We start from the raw sequence: 20150 nt of genomic DNA, 5'->3' as shown, positions 1-20150 counted from the left end.
CCTGGGAAATGGGGAAGAGAGTCCCACTTCCCGCACAAACCAGAAATAAAGAGATGGAAGAGATGAAAGGGTGTGGACTTAACCGGGCGCTTTGTGTTGGCAGGAAACAGAGAGCTCTAATTGGCCCCATCATGGAGAAGGGTTTGCCTTATCTGCCGCTAACCTTTTGTACGGTACTCAAAGCCCGATGACAATCCTGAAGACCTAGCGGCTGATACGCCCTTAGAGGCAGATCTCCATTTAATAACCATACCGAAGCTTCCTTCCTGTGAGGAAACAACAAACAGGTAAACCTCAAAGGAATATTAAGTACTGCCTTTTTCTCCCCTTGTTCTCTGTTTGAAGCATCGTACACTCGCTACATTCCCCAAAGTGTTACCTGCCTATATTTCATTTAAAATTGTTCACTTGAATGTAACTCATCAGAAACTTAGCTTCCCACCAGGCGCTGTACAATATGAAGTTTTTTTGTAAATAATTACGCAACGGAATGAGCGGCACACAAAAATAGACATGTTAATTACATGCTGTTATTTACGAATTCGAATACAAGGTGTGATTATGTACTAGCGAAGCAAGCAACTAGAAAGAGTTGGATGACAATCTGTCCAACTGTAAAACTATTCACCAACTAAGGAAACAACCTGAGCGATGAACACAAACATGTTTGTAGCACTTCTATTTGGCGACTCATTAAAGCCATGGGCATCGCCCACAGCCAATCAACAAGGATTGCTTGTTCGCCACGACCTCCGCAAAAGCATCACTGGCGCCGCTTAAGAGTTCACCTCAATAGACTGGAAGGAAAAATCCCCTCTCAGCTGCCTGTGGTCCTTGATTCACTGCTCTTGGAGAGCAACAGGAATAATTAAATCCTGAAGGAAAACGTGGTTACATGAAAAGTCAAACAGGGATTTGCCCTCCCTCTCATGGAGACCCCAGAGGCCGCACAAAGCGCTGTTCCCCCTCTGCTACTTGGAGCGCGTGGCGCCCAGAGTCGATAGTTAATGAGTTGGAAGCCTCCAGGAATAAATACATAGATCTACATACATTATTTGTCCTGTTGGGAAAGTTCCTGCTGTCCTCTTGTCTATTTACCAAGAGGAACAGACCGGATGAGACTCACAGACCCTGAGTGGGATGAGCTGCCTGGGTAAGATGGATGCCTCTGAGTAATTGGAAATATCATACATGTAAAGTGCAAATCCGTTCATGAATCTCAATTCACTACAATTTCAGGAGTAGCAGAAATGACTTCAGCGCCCTTTGCATGAAGATGACATCACAGGTTTGTCCACCCTTTAAGGATCCGGTATATTGACGAAATGCATGGGAGAGAGTCAGGAGTGAATACTACATGAAATAAGCAAGGCTTTTAGAACCTTAATTACTTTCCATTTCTGCCACATTATGTATGTATGATAAAAACAAAGGTTACGGTGATGTTGTAATTGGGTATTGTAATAATATCTTGCTTTTGAATAACAAAAAACATTACAAATTCATTGAAAAAAGAAAGGCTGAAGAGACGTTATAGGTAGGTAGAAATGTCAGTTAAAAATACAGTTTTAACTGAACAACACCATTGAAATTCACTAGTTATAGTTATCACCAGTAACTATCACTCTTGCTCTAGAGTAATTATAGCTGGTGCCCCATAATGCACAGTGCTGTCATCAATTATCTCACTTTAGATGTTGGAATGATGTTGTCAATACTGTCATCCTCATGGCGTGAGTGATGTAATATGTGAGGTAATTAGCAGTGCTAATTTTCTCTGCTTCGGCCCAAGTTTAGCAAAGTTGTGTTCTATGCCTGGAAGCTTGCGGGCAGAGAACAAAGTTTCTATTCCCTGCCCGCACTCTCCCTGGCATGGACACTGCATTGGGATCAGGACCTGGGGTATGGGGTCCGTGGGGCCCGATGACCCTCTCCACAAAATGTAACTCTCGGCCCGGGAGATGGGTAGTCTGGGCCTAAAAGACCCAGGGAGTGGGGACTGAGTGCCACCTCCTAATGTAATATAAAGCGGCTCTGGAGGATGGGGTTGCCAGAGCCTAAAAATGGCTTGGGGAGGGGTCAGCACACCGCCTTCCCATTTATTAAGAAGCGTCCCAAGGGAATGGGATTCCTGGGACCTGAAAAAGGCTAAGGGAGTGGGGACGCATGACACCTCCCCTATAAACATGAAACTTGTTGGCCTCACCCCCCGGCCATGGTCTATCCCGGGAGGGGGGGGGGGTTGTAAGATCAAAAATGGGCGAACGCCTACTATTTTTTAATGGAGGCATGGATCCACAGATCTGCGGCGCTGATAAAAAATAAATGCGAATTTGCGACCAGGCTCAGTATATAGTGTCCACCTATGGTGAGGCTCTGTGGACTGATTCCAGGTAACCATTACTGATAGTGTCTAGGTCCCTGATAACCAAAGCTCTCAAGAGGTAGCTGTGGAGAGCAGCTAAGGCTTATTTAGGAGGGTGTAAAGCAGGAACATATACCACATAGTCAGTCAGCAAGCTTTCACACAAGTGTTTACAAAAGTTCAGTAGTATTTATTATCATAACACTAATAACTAACTTGGTATATCTCCTACCCAGATATATCAAATACACACAAGAAATATTTCAAAAACATGAAGTAGTAACAATTCAATTAAATTCAAAATTGCTTTATTTGACAGCATGTGTCATAAAAGCATTGAATAGCATATATACAATAAAATAGAATCTGTACAATAAAAAGAGAAAACGATCATGTAATATAGAGAGTTATTTAAAAGTCTTATAAGATAGAATTAATAGCAGCATAGCATAACAAAACACATGGGACCCTCTAGGGAGACACACCACATACTAAGAAAGTTGTATAATAGGTAAGTACCAAAATGAGACTAATACCCAAGGATGGAGGACCAGAGGGGTAGCAAGGAAGCTCCAAAGGTGTGTAGCCAGGGACCCCAAGGCTCTCTGGTACAGAGTGGGTACACCAGGTCAAACGTCCACAGTATAACACAGGGTAAGTCATGGTTGGTATTTTCTTGTTTCAGGACCCTTCCCAAAGGATCCTGAAGACACCAATTGGGTCAAGGGAGGTTGGAGAGCCACCCCACCCATGGTTACCCAGGGAACCAGGATACCTACACCAGTGGGCCCAGTAGCATAGGTATGAGGTGGTGGCGGAACTGCCTGTAGGGTCTTGGATATCCAGTGACTACAGTGACTAGTGGACAGGACAGTGGAGCATAAATGTGGATTCTGGAGTACCTGAAAGCAGAGGAGAAAATGTCCAAACCACCAGAGGTGACCAGAAGGCACAGGAGCACAATGCCACTCCTTGGCAGAGGTACTTACTGCAGCACGACGGTCTTGAGGAAACAGCTGTGGAGACCAGGCAATGATGCAGGAGCACAGGATCCATCCACGAACTGTGCCTCGATGAATAAAGAGTGCAGGGAGGTCACTGGCCGACAGGGCTATCAACAAGCCTTGGTAACCACGGCAGTTGAGGAAGAAGAAGAGAAGCTTGGTTGCAGGCCAACAAGGTCTGTGGGACTAACCCAGCAAGGGTAAGTCAGAGCTGGCCATCAGCACACAAGAGAGCCAGCAGGAATCGTTGGAGCTCCTTCGAGGACCCTCAGGCAAAAAGCACAGGGAGTCACAGGAAAACCTCAGCAGCCCACAGAAGATGAAGGCCCACAATGCAGTGGATGCAAGCAGGACAAAGTTCTAGGAACTGGGCGATTCTGGAGGCTGGTGCTACTTGGAGCTTGAAGATCTTTTGTGAAGGAAGTCAATAAGCCATGGTAACTGCAGACAGATCCGTTGCACAGGGAGTCAGTTCGGGGGTTTGCAGGGGTACATCAGCTAATGCAGGGGCATCCACACACTCAGAACCATGCACACTGCCCTTGGACTGAAGGGTCTACCTTAGGGGTGATTATAAGTTAAACGTGCAGTCACTGGGATATAAGGAAAAACTTAGATCTAAAGTGAAAGGCGCATGTACCATTTCATGCAGACTGCGATATCAGTTATGCAGGCACAGTTTGCATGGATTTTCATTACTGCAAGTTCTATAGCTCACATAGGTTAGCATTGGAGCTGTGTTGCAACATTTTTCAAGTGTAACTTCCAATTTGGAAAACATAGGAAGAGTAAGTTGGGTGTCTCTGGAATCACAATGTAAAAACACATCTTTTAGTGAAGTTGATTTTTAAATTGCAGGTCTGAAAATATCAATTTAAGAAAGATGGCATTTTCTTACTTAAACCATTCTGTGCCTTCTGCCTGTCGCAGGATAAATGCCTGTGCCTGGGTTGGGTGACAGCTGGGCTTTGTGCATTCCCCCTAAACAGTCACGCAAAAAGGGAGCTGAGCTGTGCCACTCACACCCTGATGGTCCATCACCAGGCTAATGGATCTTCCTGAACAAGAGTGAGAGGGAGGAAGTGACACTTGCACCTGAACAGGGCTGTGCCTGTCTCCACAAAAAGAGTTGCAAACCCCGCTGCAGTGAGTCTGGAGAGAAAAAGGCAGGGTCTTGTGCACTACAACCCTTCTTTTAAGTCTACCTGCTTCTAAGGCTAAAATATTTATAGGCACTGGACCTCTGACACCATAGTTTCAGAACGCTTCTGGATCTGAGTGCATTCTACCATTAAGAAGAGCTGTTGTGCTGCTAGGAGGGACTGCTAGTTTGCTGCTTGCATTGATGTGTTGGCCTGCTGCCTCTTGCCTGTTAGTAAGAGGACTGGACTTGCCTCTCTACATCCTGCATCTCTATAGGTTCACCAAGGGCTTGCCTCCTGTTTCTGAAGTCTCAGGGATATCAAAGACTTCACTTGCATCTTGCTACCAGCACCTGGGCTCCTCTGCTGTGAGTCCTGCTCTGTCAAGTGGTGCCAAAACCAGTTCAGGGGCCTTGGAAGTTTGTGTTTGGTACTGCAGCCCAAGAAACCAATGCATCGACACCGTAGCATCTATCGGCACCAGCTCATTTCTCTGCAATATAGACACATTGGGCCCGATTCACAAAAGTAATTTGAGACAAAATCCTAACTTTACGACTTTCGGTATTCACAAAAGGCCTTTAGGAGTAGTAAAGTTAGGATTTTGTCTTAAGTTTGTATTAAGTTTTGGTCTTAAGACAAAATCCGAAATTAAGTTTAACTTAAGTTTAACTTAAGTTAGGGTTTTGTCTTAAGACCAAAACTTAAGATAAACTTAAGTCAAAACCCATAGTTAGGTTGAACTTAAGCTTAACTTAAGTTAGGATTTTGTCTTAAGACAAACTTAATACAAAATCCTAAGTTAAGTTTAACTTAAGTTAGGATTTTTTCTTAAGACCAAAACTCAAGAGAAGTTTAAGACAAAATCCTATGGAAACAACAGTGGTCCCATGCATATGTAATAAAACACAACAAATAAATATAGACGAAATCGCTTCTATATTTTCAGAAGGACATGTCCAGCCGGACAGAGGTCATTCAGGTTTACTTAATAAACAAGATTCGTCAGAGATAGAAGTTAGGAATACCTTCCACAGTGCCCCTATGTGGTACACAAGCCTGTGCCCAACACTTACGGGGTGATTACAGTTTGAGAAAACAGGAAAGGTTCAAGGCAAAACAAACGTTTTTCTGTTTACATACAAATAACACAGAAAATATCAAGCTGCACCATTACATAAAATCAATCAATCAGATTTGTATCGGGTGCATGAGCAAGTCGACGGCGTTTCGGTTCCATTAAGGAATCATAGGAACCATCATCAGGACAATTAAATACTTTGCCTTTACACTAAACCTCAATTTTGCCTATAAGAAGAGATAAAAAGTGTACTTTAGGTACAGAATACATAAAAGAATACGTAAAGTGACTCTTTGTGCACCGTGCACATGCTCATTCGTCAGGAAGTGAGGTACTACTCATAACAGGATTGTTGCGGCAGTGACCTTAATCTCAACTATAAAGCATGCGTCCAGAGTTGCTATATTGTGTCTAAGGGGCCTTAGTGGTTGGGCAAGAATTTTGTGCGGAGTGTACGTGAACTAAAAACATGGTAATTGTGCACTTAGCACTCGCCGATAAGTGGGACTATTTCGGAATTAGTGAGAGGACCGCACTGCTTACCGAGGCAGTGCGCGTTAGGGCACAGATAGATCAATACTTCGTGTTGCCCGGACCAGCCGCCCTGTAAACGGATAGCGCATGTTAAAACAAAGAAGGGGCTTGAAACATACCGATGGTCGGTAGGGGAATTCATGCAAGCAATCTTACCACAATGTGGCGTCAGGATAACCAGTTTACGCGATCGTAACCGGACGACGCCAGGGCAAGCCTAAGTGAAATAAGGTCCATTTTAGAAACGGAACAAGGGGCTGAAATCCTGAATTACTCCTCAGTCAAGTTGATAAACTTACCGATTGCTTCGGTCATGGAGTGTTTCCCTGGCGTGCTCGTGTGCTGGGAGCAGGAAGTGAAAAGGGGGTTGGTGCGCTGTGATTGGGCAGTGCACGGGAAACGGGGGCATAAGAATAAAGGAAGGACTAAGCTCCAGGGGCCATCTTACAGTGATACCTTACGTGAGTAACATGCAGAGTGACTTAAAATTCAGATTCATTTCACAGAAACATTGTTGGTGAATCGCTCGTTTCTGAACAAAGTCAGGAAAATATTAGATTAATTCAGATTAATGATGTCCACTCCTCTTGCAGGTTCAAGCCGGAATTCAAGCTATCCGTCTTCAATATCCACTTTAGCTCCTCTTTGTTGAGCATCCGACTCAGGTCACCACCTCTAGGTGGTATAATGATCTGTGTGATGACAGTCCAACGGATCTAATTTTCATTATGTCCCTTTTCCAAAAAATGTTCAACCAAGGGAGCGTTGGGGGTTTTGCACCTAATGCGACTGCGGTGCTGGGATATCCGTAATTTAATTTTCTGTTTTGTCTGTCCAACATAAATGCAATTGCAAGGGCATAAGAACGCATAAACAAGATTACAACTGTTACAGTTAGTAAAGGTGCGTAAATCATTTCTTACATTCCTGTACAAAAATTCTTTTCCCTCTATTGTGAAATCACAAACTACACACGAGCCACATTTAAAATGACCCCGTACGGGTGGTAACGACCAATGGTCATGCAGTGTAACATTCTTCCCTGGTGTAGCTGGTAATGCTGCCCTCACTAATTGATCTTTCAAACTTTTTTTTTTCTTGAAAGCAAAAAGAGGAACTTCCCAGTTAAGGGGGCCTGAATTCAGAATATGCCAGTTTTTCCTTATGCATTGCGTTACCCGATGAGAAATGGCAGAGAAAGTGGTCACACATACTGTTTTTACATCAGTAACCTTTGGTTTAGGCTCTAGCAAAGTGTCACGAGGACAGTACCAGGCTCTTTTCATAGAGTTCTTGACCAGGCGTTTGGGGTAACCTGAACCTCACGTAAGGTATCACTGTAAGATGGCCCCTGGAGCTTAGTCCTTCCTTTATTCTTATGCCCCCGTTTCCCGTGCACTGCCCAATCACAGCGCACCAACCCCCTTTTCACTTCCTGCTCCCAGCACACGAGCACGCCAGGGAAACACTCCATGACCGAAGCAATCGGTAAGTTTATCAACTTGACTGAGGAGTAATTCAGGATTTCAGCCCCTTGTTCCGTTTCTAAAATGGACCTTATTTCACTTAGGCTTGCCCTGGCGTCGTCCGGTTACGATCGCGTAAACTGGTTATCCTGACGCCACATTGTGGTAAGATTGCTTGCATGAATTCCCCTACCGACCATCGGTATGTTTCAAGCCCCTTCTTTGTTTTAACATGCGCTATCCGTTTACAGGGCGGCTGGTCCGGGCAACACGAAGTATTGATCTATCTGTGCCCTAACGCGCACTGCCTCGGTAAGCAGTGCGGTCCTCTCACTAATTCCGAAATAGTCCCACTTATCGGCGAGTGCTAAGTGCACAATTACCATGTTTTTAGTTCACGTACACTCCGCACAAAATTCTTGCCCAACCACTAAGGCCCCTTAGACACAATATAGCAACTCTGGACGCATGCTTTATAGTTGAGATTAAGGTCACTGCCGCAACAATCCTGTTATGAGTAGTACCTCACTTCCTGACGAATGAGCATGTGCACGGTGCACAAAGAGTCACTTTACGTATTCTTTTATGTATTCTGTACCTAAAGTACACTTTTTATCTCTTCTTATAGGCAAAATTGAGGTTTAGTGTAAAGGCAAAGTATTTAATTGTCCTGATGATGGTTCCTATGATTCCTTAATGGAACCGAAACGCCGTCGACTTGCTCATGCACCCGATACAAATCTGATTGATTGATTTTATGTAATGGTGCAGCTTGATATTTTCTGTGTTATTTGTATGTAAACAGAAAAACGTTTGTTTTGCCTTGAACCTTTCCTGTTTTCTCAAACTGTAATCACCCCGTAAGTGTTGGGCACAGGCTTGTGTACCACATAGGGGCACTGTGGAAGGTATTCCTAACTTTTATCTCTGACGAATCTTGTTTATTAAGTAAACCTGAATGACCTCTGTCCGGCTGGACATGTCCTTCTGAAAATATAGAAGCGATTTCGTCTATATTTATTTGTTGTGTTTTATTACATATGCATGGGACCACTGTTGTTTCCATAAAATTGTTCCCCGAGGTCCCTGCCTGACTGTATTGGGGTCCCTTATTGTTAAAAAGTGAATCGTGCGCAATCGACTGATTGCAAGGGTTTTCTCCCTTCCTCCCACTTCTCCTAGGTGGTCATTAGCTTCCCTACCTTTGCACGAACGGACTAGACTGTTGTACACTTTCCTCCCAGTTTTTCGTTGTGATGTCTGACACAGCTCCTCTATATTCACTGGAATACATTAACAAAATCTGTGCAGGTCCCTCTTTGTTTTCCGATCAGGAAGAAAACACCACTACAAACAGTACTAACGTTTCTGCTGAACTAGAGAAGCAAAGGAAGAAATATGTCAGGCTAGAGTTAATGACTTTGATGTTAACTCAATATCTCAAATCTAATACTATCCCGCTCGGCCTCCAAGTCAGAAATATCCCAGGAGTTTTCACTGACAACCCTAAGTATATATTAGGCTTTAGCAGTATAGGAACCACCTGCTCCAAGCATTGGTTGGTCTTGGGTATAGAAACTGCAGGTGAAGAACTCAAGAAGCTTGATGTTATCATCAAAGACTTGGAAAAACAAATAGTTGATGATAAAGAAATCAAGGATACTAAGGCCTTGTTAGAGAAAATTGAGAAGACAGTCTCTGAATTCCATCGTATAGAGCAAAATAAAAAAACTAATAAAGTTAAAAAAGACATCAAACTCTTTACCCCTGAACGAGCATATCCGTATTTGAATAAAGATTTTTATACAAACCGCAATTTTCAGCACCATCAACCAACACCCAGAACCTGGGGACGTTTCAATAATAGAAACACTGTAGTTGGCTTTACTGACTCCTCAGCTGACTCATCCGATAGTTCGGATCCAGGTGAGGGGGGCAGTGGACCAACACGCAATCAGATTCCTTTTTTATCCCGGGGCAACCCAGAACCCCAGAAGAGAGGGAGAGTCAAACAACAGAAACGATGGCACAATCCACCAGGAGAACGCCAGACCAGACAAAAGTTTTACCAGTGGTAACAGACAGTGCCAATTTTAATACTGTTCCTATCTTCAACATTTCTAACCATACTCTAACCACCCCTGAACTATCCATTCTTAGTAAGGGGCTTTCCTTTGTTCCAACTACCTACCCAAACTTCTTGAACCTTCAGTCTGAATTATTTGGTTTTTTCAGGAAGTTGAGACTACGCTCATATTTTGAGCTTAACCCATCTGAAACCAAGAGTGTCACAACACCATTTCGACCTCCTTCTACTTTCTCCCCTACTTCAAACATGATCCGGAAAGAGATTATAACTTTTGAAAAGGTCATTTTGAAAGAAATATCTAATATAGAGAAGTCCCATGTCTTTATACCATACAATATTTCGCTTGAGGAGAAATGTGCGATCAATTCCCTCAGGAATAATGACAACCTGATTATTAAATCGGCAGATAAAGGGGGTGGAATAGTCCTCCAGGACATTGGTAACTATAGGAATGAACTTCACAGGCAGATATCTAACACTGATCATTACACTAGACTGCCTTGCAACCCCACTAAGGATATCCAGAAGCTTATCAAAACAATTACCATGGAGGGGTTGGAAAATGGTATTATAAGCAAGCATGAGTATAGTTTTCTCAACATCTCTAATCCCAGAACCCCTGTCCTGTACACACTACCTAAAATCCATAAAAGGGTTGATAACCCTCCAGGGAGGCCAATACTTTCTGGATGCGGCTCGGTTCTGGAACCATTGGGCCACTATGTAAACTACTTCTTGAGGGATTTTGTGCCGATTACTGCTTGCTATATTAGGGACAGCATGCATATGATCGGCTTGATTGAGAACTATTCCTTTGATCCTATACACGAGACTCTATGTACATTAGACGTAGAGTCTCTGTATACGAATATCCCCCAAAAAGACTCATTATTTGTAATGAAGAGTATTCTAGATACCAGGGTACGTCCTCATAGGGTTCCCACCCTATTCATTATACAGCTTCTGGAAATTTGTTTGACTCAAAATTTCTTTCTCTATGATTCAGAATTTTACCAGCAGGTACGGGGCTGCTCCATGGGAGCCATTTTTGCACCGACTCTGGCAATTCTTTATATGGATTGGTTGGAAACCCACATTATTCTTTCAAGCAGTAACCCATTCCATCAAGGGTTACTACTCTGGAAACGTTATATAGACGACATCTTTTTAATTTGGGGTGGCTCAACTGAAGATCTTTCAGGACTGACGCACTGGCTGAATAACAATTGCAATGGGCTGACATTTACCTTGACCTATGATAAAAATTGTATCCCTTTCCTGGATTTGAACATTCAACATCAGGAGGGGACTTTATACACATCCCTATTTCGTAAGCCCACAGAGAGGAATACCCTGCTTAGCTATAGGAGCTGTCACCCAAGAGCTCTAAGGGATAGCCTTCCCTACTCACAGTTCCTAAGGCTTAGAAGGAACTGCTATAAGAAAGAGGACTATTTCCTAGAGGCGAATACCCTGTCAGAGAAACTCAGGTTCAGAGGTTACCCCAAACGCCTGGTCAAGAACTCTATGAAAAGAGCCTGGTACTGTCCTCGTGACACTTTGCTAGAGCCTAAACCAAAGGTTACTGATGTAAAAACAGTATGTGTGACCACTTTCTCTGCCATTTCTCATCGGGTAACGCAATGCATAAGGAAAAACTGGCATATTCTGAATTCAGGCCCCCTTAACTGGGAAGTTCCTCTTTTTGCTTTCAAGAAAAACAAAAGTTTGAAAGATCAATTAGTGAGGGCAGCATTACCAGCTACACCAGGGAAGAATGTTACACTGCATGACCATTGGTCGTTACCACCCGTACGGGGTCATTTTAAATGTGGCTCGTGTGTAGTTTGTGATTTCACAATAGAGGGAAAAGAATTTTTGTACAGGAATGTAAGAAATGATTTACGCACCTTTACTAACTGTAACAGTTGTAATCTTGTTTATGCGTTCTTATGCCCTTGCAATTGCATTTATGTTGGACAGACAAAACAGAAAATTAAATTACGGATATCCCAGCACCGCAGTCGCATTAGGTGCAAAACCCCCAACGCTCCCTTGGTTGAACATTTTTTGGAAAAGGGACATAATGAAAATTAGATCCGTTGGACTGTCATCACACAGATCATTATACCACCTAGAGGTGGTGACCTGAGTCGGATGCTCAACAAAGAGGAGCTAAAGTGGATATTGAAGACGGATAGCTTGAATTCCGGCTTGAACCTGCAAGAGGAGTGGACATCATTAATCTGAATTAATCTAATATTTTCCTGACTTTGTTCAGAAACGAGCGATTCGCCAACAATGTTTCTGTGAAATGAATCTGAATTTTAAGCCACTCTGCATGTTACTCACGTAAGGTATCACTGTAAGATGGCCCCTGGAGCTTAGTCCTTCCTTTATTCTTATGCCCCCGTTTCCCGTGCACTGCCCAATCACAGCGCACCAACCCCCTTTTCACTTCCTGCTCCCAGCACACGAGCACGCCAGGGAAACACTCCATGACCGAAGCAATCGGTAAGTTTATCAACTTGACTGAGGAGTAATTCAGGATTTCAGCCCCTTGTTCCGTTTCTAAAATGGACCTTATTTCACTTAGGCTTGCCCTGGCGTCGTCCGGTTACGATCGCGTAAACTGGTTATCCTGACGCCACATTGTGGTAAGATTGCTTGCATGAATTCCCCTACCGACCATCGGTATGTTTCAAGCCCCTTCTTTGTTTTAACATGCGCTATCCGTTTACAGGGCGGCTGGTACACGAAGTATTGATCTATCTGTGCCCTAACGCGCACTGCCTCGGTAAGCAGTGCGGTCCTCTCACTAATTCCGAAATAGTCCCACTTATCGGCGAGTGCTAAGTGCACAATTACCATGTTAGATGTGGTGTTGAAATGAGTTCAGAAGAAAACTGTGTGGTTAAGTTAAATCTAAAATGGGGGCATGTGAGAAGAGCAAGGAGTGGGCAGCAGAGGAGTAGATGGTCACCACTTTTCGATCCTGCTGATTTCAGGTGTTATGCAGTGCATGACATGCTTGTGTCCCTAAAGGTGCCCTGCCAGATTTCACGAGACAAAACTGAACAAGATCAACATGGTGAAGTAGATGAGGAACTCATGCTCATAGTCTTGATGAATCCATCAGGCATGCCTGTGCTTTGCAGTGTGTCTGATTTTCATTTAACTTGCAGTTGGGCCTGGGAGAAGGCTGAGAGGATATTTGCATTTAAAAGGTTGTGTACGGTAATGGGGAGGTAGTGGCATGTGTTAAGGGTGTACAACCTTTACAACGCAACTTTTATCACACAGTGCCTTTACGACGCAACTTTTACAATGCAAACCATTACAACGCATTGCACTGGGGGGCGCTCTAGGATAGGGAATATATTTAATTTACTATCCAACACCTTCCCTACTACCCACGGGGACTGGAGTTGGAATAGTAAATTAAATAAATCACTATCCAGCGCCTAAAAGCACTATGTGTTGTAATGGTATTCGTTGTAAATACCGCGTTGTAAAGGCATGCGATGTAAAAGTATGCGTTGTAACGTCATACATCCTGTGTTAAGCCATCACTGCATATCCTCCTAGGTGTTGGGGGCTTTGCATCAATGTCCAATGCACTAGTGTAGCTAAAGGAGTGCTGTCAGGTGTTGGATGAACAGATCAAGCCCAATTCTTGTAATTGAGAAAATGGGGATGTCAAAGTTTAGCCCTTAGATGAATTTTATATACCACTATATTTTCAGAGATAAGGAGCAGAACAGCCTGAGATTCTAATAGGGTGCACAGCAAGAGCAAGAGGGAGACTGCTATAAAGGGACTTCCCCTGCAGTCCTGATGACAATGGAAGCAGATCTGGCAGGGGAAATAAGTGTTCAAAGCTGTATACATGGAACTGATTTGATGGTGTCCCCGAGGAATTTGTACAGGGCTCCTGACACTGGTCTAGTGCACATGAATCCCAGCCCATTGTGCATGTGTACCTTGAACAGTGAAAATATATAGGTATTACTATTTTTGATTGTAGGAAAGTGCATCTTTTGACATGACTAGCCCCCACTTTTTGCTTGATGACTGATGTGATTTCAAACTGTATTTGCACTAGGTCCCTACTAACCAGGTCCACAGTGCCAGATCTCTTTCCTAGAACTGTACCATGATTGGCACAACTTCAACTACCACATAGGTTCCTAGTAAATGGTACCTATGGTACTTAGGGCATAAGTACCGAAGAGGGTCCACTGGGGCTGCAGCACAAATTGTGCCACCCCATAGACCAAGACCATGCAAACTGCCACTGCAGGCTTCGTGTCTTGGTGCAGAGAAAACCGAATAGTCGATCCGGCACACAGCCCTTTGTGCCATGTCCTTATACAACGCAAGAGGTATAGGTAAGTTACCCTCCTGCAGGACGTATAGCCCTAAAGCAGGGTGCACTATATCCCATGTGTGAACATCTCTTCACGAGCAGGTATTGCCCTACAATAGTAAGCCATTCTTGAATATTGTGTGCACAAGGAAGCCTTTGAGAGAGTACATATGCCAGATACACGTCATTATGAGCTCCTAGCTCCATGATGGCTTGACTGTACCCAAAGTTGCTTGGTACCAAACATCTTGTCTTAATAAATACTCACTGAGGCTAGTGTTGGGTTTCTGATTAAATGCACAAAGGAGACCCTTTAGAGGGTCCCTTTAAAACCTACTAAGCACTGGTGTGGTCTCTGACTAGTCATAGCCAGCCTGCCACCACCAGACACATGTCTGACCTCATGGGGTGAGATTCCACACTATCAGAGGACCAAAACAAAGCCAGCTCTGGGTAGAGGTGTTTCACACCTCCTCCAGGCTGGAATGATCTTCCAGAGCAGGAAGCTTTAAAGGCAATGCTGCCTTTAAAGTGCAGCCCAGTCTTACCCAGATAGTGGGGGATGCCAACCCCCCTGTCCTGCTCCCAGTTTGGTGGGGGGGACAGGTGGGAAAAGTAGTTAGATGAGGAAGAGTGTCCACATTCAGCCAGCATCACCCTTAAAGTATGACAGGCGATGTGGACCCCTCTCTTGAAAATCCACCCTCATGAGATGGGGGGAAAACAACCTATCAGGGCTATGGTAGTGCCACTTCCCTCAGGAAGTGGTTACTTAGAGGGTTTAGAAACCCTAAAGGTAGGTAGCCCATTGGCTACTATAAGTCTCTTCCTTAATACCACCAAATGTAGTATTTAGGTGGTATCCATGGACCTTGAACCTTAGATTTCACAGACAAGAAGAAAATACGGGCAAAGAAGAGCAGCTGCCCAAGAACTGAAGCCCTGCTGCAGAGAAAATTGATGCCAAATGCTGCCTGCTGCCTTAAGTACTTAATAATTGTAGTGTGCTGTCTCATCCTGCCACTGTGAGGCCTTCTAAAACCCCAGAACTTTACCAGTCTACAAGAAATCACCAAGAACCTCCCATGGAGTGAAGGCTCCCCTGCACACCGCAGGCACTGAACCCACTAAGTCCAGTTTGTCAACTTGCTTCTCACCGGTGATTCCAACGTAGCAAGAAAAACTCACCAAGTTTGGAAACACCAAGACCTACTAGAGCCACACTATACCAATACCCAGGGTAACGGACCCCCTTCAGCAAACACCAAGACGAAGAGTTCATTCCAGAAGACTTCAACTACCCCAGAAGCAAGCACCCATTGAGGGACATCAAGACCCCTGAGACTCACCCTGTAAGTGGTCCAGTTGTCCCAGAGTCCCCTGTCCAAGTTGCCTGTTTATAACCACAAGGACATCTCGGTGTACGGTGCCCGGCTGACCTATCTGCTCTGCACCAGGCCTACCAGCCCCAGTAACAATGATCCAGTTGTGCTTTCATGGTCCTGAGACCCTTGCAACCTACTCTCTTGAATGAGACCCCATGAACTTACCTTTAATTCCTCCAGTGCATTGTTTTTTCAAGTGGCCCTCTTTGTTGTAGCGCACCATGCTCCTGGCTGAAACCGGGCTGCTGCTGGAACATTGGGCGTGGTCCTGCTATCGACCTAAAACAAGAAGGTGAACATTATGAAAGTAGTGCCTGATTTTATATGCATTTTTCTACTTTTCTCCCTTGACTCCAGTGGTGTGTAATTCTACTTCCTTGACAGTAAGAGTAAGGTGAACATACATCAATCTGCTTAGTTATGAAGTACATTAGTACCCAGGCATCCTCAGATTTTAGGGGACTTTTTGGGGGTGATCTTAAGTGATAGCAAATCAACAATAACTTCCTGGCATTGACATTCTCATAGGTTAAGGATAGGCCTGTTTATCCTTGCATGCTCAGTTAATTCAATAAAAGAGTTATTTGATGCAGTTGTCTTGCCTCGTCGGTCATCGCATGTTGCTCTCCCATAAGAACCTATAACTCACAGATGGCTCTAGGGGCAACAGGGTGGCATGTGTGTTATGTTTGTTCAATTATCAGGTACATAGACAATGTCCAGAACTCGAATGGACTGTCGTGATGTGCAATGAACACTCTGAAATTATGTGTACTATGTGAGAACTGGTGCACTGATGCTGAGGGAAAACGATGTTTTGAATTAGCACCCCAAAAGGCATCATGTTCCATGGTATCCCTTAGTAGGTGACCACTGATGGAGAAAGCAAGAACATTCTGGAGGCTATCTGAATCGGTTTCAATTCACTTGCTTTGCTCTGACACCCTCTTAGTCCCTTGCTTTGGTCTACTCGACTTGTTGGCAACCTTCATAGATGTAGACTGTCCACTGCCAGTGTCACCCTTATGCTCTTTTTCAGTCCTTCTCACTGTGAACATCAGCCATCCAGGCCACACCACAGTGAGGGCAAATCTGTGTATTCCTATCCTACTACCAGCATTTGAGTAGAGTTCCTGCATATTAGTGAAGGTCACTCTTCTTCACCGACGTTCACTTCTATCACTAGGCCAACTGAGCCCCAGAACTAACTTACAATTCTTCTAATGTTTTCAAGGCCTTCCATTAACAACGAGGTACTGCTCGTCATGGGCCCTTCAGAAAACCAACGTCACAAGCCAGATCCTGATCTAAATTGGGGGGTGGCCTAGCGCCAAGCACGTGCCACCTCACTTTGGGCCAAAACCCCAGCGAAACACAGACACTCTCTTCTGGTATTCAAGAAACGTACTGCACCCTGAGCCCTAACACAGCCCCTCAAGGCAAACAACCACCAACCCCAGTTCACTGTCCTCCCAACCCGGCTCTAGTCACAGAAAGGAACAAACTGCAGAGAGGCCGTCAAAGCATGCGACGCAGCGTCTGTTTGTCCCAGGTAAGAGCATTGCCGTATTTCACTGGTCAGGGCAGAGCGCCCAACAATCAGATAATGATGATGAGGCCTTGCTGCAAAAAGCCCCGCAGCACAGTCATTGCTGTCAGCTGTGCTCACTCTAGTCCTACTTGTAGGTTTCATGACCTGCCCTTCAAATGCACTGAAACAGCTTCTGGGCGCAGCTGCGCTGCATAAGTGACATAAACATAGATTACATCTCTGAACTTCCCTTCCACGCCGCGGCTCACCCCTTTGCAAATGTGATTGTATTTTATAGCCTGACCTGTACGGTAGGCAGTACCACATGCCTCCGGCTCCCCATCCAGAAACGTCGCCCTGCATGGCTTGGTAAATAGGTGAACGACAACATTCCCTCCCGATGTAGCCCCAGGAAAGCCATTTCACTTAGACATGTCTGTATTGATTTCCCATTTCCATAAGAAAATGCAGCGAGGGGCCAGCTGGTTGCAGCGCAGTGGGAATCTACGATTTTGTTAGCCTGTTTTAGAAAACGGGTCATAAGCATCCTGTGGCTACAACAGATTAACAAGGCGTTTAACGGGAACAGAAAGCGAGGGCCGCGATTAGCAAACACACACATTGGAAGACTGACAGAAAACAATTAACCGCGCGCAGCCACCAGCTTGTTTATTTGCAACACTCGTTTTGAAATTAATTATCCAGAGAAACACATTAGAATGCAAGATTTTCGCTTTTTTTGTTCGTTTCCCTGCCCTGTCACTTTTTCCACCCTACAGCATGAGAAGAAAAAAAACAGGTAAGCAACACATGCTGCATAAAAGGAAGGTAAAAACAATCCACTGGACACAACACAAATTAAATGAAAGCAATAGAACAGCTCCTCGCTAATGTGAGTATTTGGCCGAGCTCGCTTTACCCGTTTGTGGGGAAAACTGAGCCCGACACTCTCCCCTGGTAATGCAATCCTTCCTTACTTTTAGAAGGCAAATAAACTGAATTAAAAACAAGGTCTCGTATTTGCGAGATTTTAAGTTATTGGGGTTGTAAATGACAATGCCTTTTATTATTTGTGTTTTTTAAAGCAACACCTATATAAAAGGCATTGTCAATTTCAAAGGCAAATAGCTCAAACTCTCGCAAATGCGAGACCACTCTAATGTGGCCGTACCCCCTTCTTTAGGCCCTGCAGCATCTAAAGAAAGGGGCGTGGCCAACAATAAAGTGAAAGCACGTATGGTGGGCTTTCACCCAGAGGAAACAAAAATAATGAATTGAAAAGATTTTGTAGCTCCGTCGCTAAAGTGAAAATGGCCCGCGCTGCTAAATAAATAAATAAGCGCAGTCACTAAAGTGAAAGCGGCCTGCGCTGTAAATTAAATAATTAAATTAGCAAGCCCTCTATAGTTAAAGTGAACCATGCAATAATTTAAATACAAATAATATAAAAGCAGGTGTCCTGCTTCGATGTCGTGGGTGGAATAAGGGAAGATCATTAAAGGAAATAGCGCTCACCGACTTATAAAGCAGACCGTGTGACAACACAAGTAAAAAGTCCAGTCCTTATGGGAGGTTGCAAATGCAGACAAGGTGGTACCAAGGAGAGACTAATAAGGCTATTCACAAAAGAAATGAAAAGATTTCACAAGAACAGTATCAGGAGCCAATTGAAAAGATGAGTGGGAAATGGGTGGAGCTTCTATGCCGTACCTCAATAGAGCATGCCTCGCAGAGCATCGCATTCGCTGCCCATGCTCGACATAAAACGCCCATTTAAATATACAGGCCACTCGCAGCATTATTCCTTCCAGCAGCACCTGAGACAGGGGTGGACAGGGATTAAAGATTCACGTTTAAAATTCTATGCTTGGAAACTTCAAGGTTTGTCCAAATATGATTTTTTCCTGAAGATGAGGCCCATCCCCAGTTTTGCCCTTTTACTGTAGTAAGGGGAATGCAGTAATGCTCAGATAACAGCCATACATCACCTCAGCTCATACATCTCTAGTGGAAAGTGAAACCTACGGAGTAAAAGTAATCTGAGGCTAGAAGGCAGGAAATGAACGTTTCAGCCATCTGCATCCTAATCTTTATCATGGGCTACAATTCAGGAGAAGAAGCCTAAAAACACTCTTGTTCAATCACAGTCTGTCCCACTAATCCCAAAACGCTTCACCTCTGCTTCATGTGTAATTTTCACCCCTCTTGTGATCCATCAGTTCTAAACATTTCTCCTCCCACTTCTCCCCCCCCTGATTTTTACTCTTTCCTCTAATTTTATTGCAATAAAGTGATGTTGGATTGTAAAAAAAAATATTTTGTTATTATGTAAAGCACACTGACCCCATTATTCAGTTAGAAGCATCCTATGAAAAAATAACGTATTCAATGGAGTGCCCTTTGACTTATAGTTATAGTAACCCCATTTATTACTAATAAGGTACAGGTTAGGGAAGAACAAATACTGGTAAAGCCAATAGTTCTCAACAATAAAGGCCTAGCTATTGGTTTTGACAATGCTTATTGGGATTGGCATAAACCAATGGAAAAATGGCCTTTGATGGGTCAAGACCCATGTGCATGCATGGGTGACGAAACATGCGCATAGGAATGGATGAACAGAGGGACCGGGTATGGGGCCGGGAAGCAACATATGAGTGGGGGAGGATAAAACAGAGTATATGAGGGCGCTGGATAATAAAAACTGGAACAGAGAGGAATGTGATGAGGTGGGAGTTAAAAGGAAGAATCAGAGAGTGGGAGACACGGATGAAGGAAGAATAAGGAAGCACATACACGCCTATGGATTAGTAAAAGTAAACAAACGTTGGCAGTGGCAACAGACCTGACATAAATAGTAGTTTTTTTCTTTGATTTTTGTTTGTTACTGTGGATAAGAAACTCGGTGGATGCCAGATTGAGTCAAATGTCAGACGATTCGGGGCATGAGCTGCAGAGTACATGCAGGACGAGTGAGAACAAGTGGTGAGCCCTCCAGGCCCGCAACAAAACAGTAACTATGTAACTCCGTTTAAAGTGAAAATCAACCAAAGATAGATGTGAAATGAGAAACTTGATCACATTTTACAAGTTGAGCCTACACCAAGGGTATCCTTCCTAGCTGTTTTATGTCATTTCATGATGTTTTGGGCGTTTCCCTTCCCCTTTCTACTCACGAAAGCTT

The 20150-nt window shown here is 44.0% G+C and overlaps 1 long non-coding RNA gene across 1 annotated transcript in view; it reads right to left on the bottom strand.

Annotated features, from left to right (window-relative positions):
- LOC144825259 (uncharacterized) overlaps positions 1-20150 on the bottom strand; it is a 298854-nt gene that overhangs the window by 76676 nt on the left and 202028 nt on the right. Inside the window, exon 3 of the long non-coding RNA XR_013609359.1 lies at positions 15601-15714. This is a non-coding gene — a long non-coding RNA (uncharacterized LOC144825259). The remainder of the gene's footprint in view (positions 1-15600; positions 15715-20150) is intronic.

This window comes from Lissotriton helveticus, chromosome 3_1 (assembly GCF_964261635.1).
Source record: "Lissotriton helveticus chromosome 3_1, aLisHel1.1, whole genome shotgun sequence".
Lineage (NCBI taxonomy): Eukaryota > Metazoa > Chordata > Amphibia > Caudata > Salamandridae > Lissotriton > Lissotriton helveticus.
The sequence above is the reverse complement of the archived record's forward strand: the minus strand, read 5'-3'. Positions and strand labels throughout refer to the sequence as shown.